The 2053-nt window shown below is 40.1% G+C and overlaps 1 long non-coding RNA gene across 1 annotated transcript; it reads right to left on the reverse strand.

Moving 5' to 3' along the window:
* Positions 1-780: 780 nt before the first annotated feature.
* On the reverse strand, positions 781-1391 carry LOC103647824 (uncharacterized). The gene is made up of 3 exons (XR_002265646.1): positions 1317-1391; positions 1136-1228; positions 781-918 (listed from the first exon to the last, which is right to left on the reverse strand). It is a non-coding gene; the product is annotated as an uncharacterized lncRNA (long non-coding RNA).
* Positions 1392-2053: the final 662 nt, after the last annotated feature.

Raw genomic sequence — 2053 nt, forward strand, 5'->3', positions numbered from 1 at the left:
TAGTTTCTTAGTCTTATGGATGAATGTATCTAGAACAGAAAGAGGCATAAGTTTTAAAGTGGAAGAATTTGAAATGATAAACGAAGCAATGTTGTCAAGTGAACTCAGGAACCATACCAAACTTGATAAAAGCATATGGCCTTGCAGCAGTTTCAATTTGGTTGCCATTGACCCTCCATGAGACTTCACCATCCAAAGGTAAAGATCCTTTTGTTTTCTGCACTGTAATACATGAAGGAGGAGCTGAGGACAGTCAAGTTGTCCTCTAGATGCTCAAGAATTATTCCATCATAACTAGCCTAAAACACTGTGTGACAAAGCCAAGTAGCAACCAACTAAACAGGAAAACAACGGCACAAATTTGAGTGCCGAAGAGCAGATTTAACTAGACCTGTATTACTGTCTTGGAGCCAACATATGCTTCAATCTTTTTCCAGTCACGGTCAAAGCTGTTACACGAAAAGAAAGAAGGATTTATAGCATAATATGTAAGAAAGCTGCTCCAGATGTGTGACATGAGGCATTCTACAAGTATGAAATGTCCTTAAACTGCTAAAGCATCAGTTTAGGTGATAAGTCATCTATTTCAGGCTGCAACTCTCGCCCCATGTCGCCTCATGTGAGACAACGTGGCATGCCTCAGGACTAAAGTGGCATGCCTTTTAAAGGAGCTTACTATATCATCGTGGAAGATGGCATCTAATACTCTTTAGATTAGAATCATAAGATGGACAGTGGTCACCCTAATAAAACCACTGCATTAACCAGCCATAGATTTACCTCAGGATCCTGTTGCAGATCATCTGCATCTATCACAGGGGGTGGGCTCCCAAGTCCACATAATTCACTGTATATTGAGACAAGTTCGCCTATGCCAAGCTCCATGAAGGATGGTGGAACGACTTTATCAAAAGATGGCTGGGATAATGGAATTGTATATTATTAGTGGTACACATTAGGTAACATGTACACCGCAGTAGCAAAATCTGCTAAAGAAAAAGACCTTGCAAATCAACAGGCATTTTCTTTTTGAAAAAATAAAGGCAAGCACAAAAGTGGCGCACCATAAGATAAAGCCTGTGAAAAGGAAGGGAAAAAGGTAAACTGCATGTGAGAGGCTTAAGGTGCCAGATACCAGTATATCTAGAGGGTTCCGTATCAATATGAAATGTTTTCCCTTCTTCATGAGGTCGCTTGACAGATTTGGGAGATGTTGCTTTGAGATGTGCTATTCAAAGAAAAGAAAGGGGGTTATCATATATATAAATAAAACTTATCATTTCACAAAGCTGTGCAATAAGTTTCTGAAATAATACCTTGCAGTAACGATACTTTTTGTCCCCTGGGCCAAAAATCACCTCTTTGACAACCTTATTTCCATCAGGGTCCTACACCAGAAATATCCCCCAAATGACTCAATTATACAAAAGGAACGCAAAGCATCATTTTCTCGAATGCTCTGCTCTGGCCAAAAAAAAAGAGGCGTGCAGGATTATGGTACTACATGATAGTATTTTCTATATAGAATTTGTCAGGATTAACTGAAACAACAAGAAATGTCCACCTAAATGTGGTCCTAGAGGCAGACATCTGTTTGAGGCCATAAAAGGATATGAAAGCGGCATTGCAGCCTGAAGGCTTAAAACTGGCCACCAAAAAATTAGTTCCCCGTCTGCCAACTAAATCAGAACACAGAAAACCAAAAAATTGTCATGTGAGACAACGTGCAAAGGAAATGATTTGCCATCAGGATCTTTTACTTGAGGCACTTGGGAACTCAACTACTACATCAACCCCAACAACCCCTACAGGTGGTACAAAACTAGGCAAATCCTATACACAGATCCAGTAACAGTGGAATGGTGCGTAAGGACCTGAGTTCTAATAAGTTTGGATTCTGGCTATATTTATACAGATTTAGCAGCAGCTACACGTGAACACAGGCACTTACTAACCACACTGCAGGATTCAATCAGTGAGGAACCTCCAATGTTTGGGGGCTCTTTGTATGAGGCAGTGCTAGTTAGTAGTTGGACTAAAAAATCAGATCAAA

The sequence above is a fragment of the Zea mays genome, chromosome 10 (assembly GCF_902167145.1).
Source record: "Zea mays cultivar B73 chromosome 10, Zm-B73-REFERENCE-NAM-5.0, whole genome shotgun sequence".
Lineage (NCBI taxonomy): Eukaryota > Viridiplantae > Streptophyta > Magnoliopsida > Poales > Poaceae > Zea > Zea mays.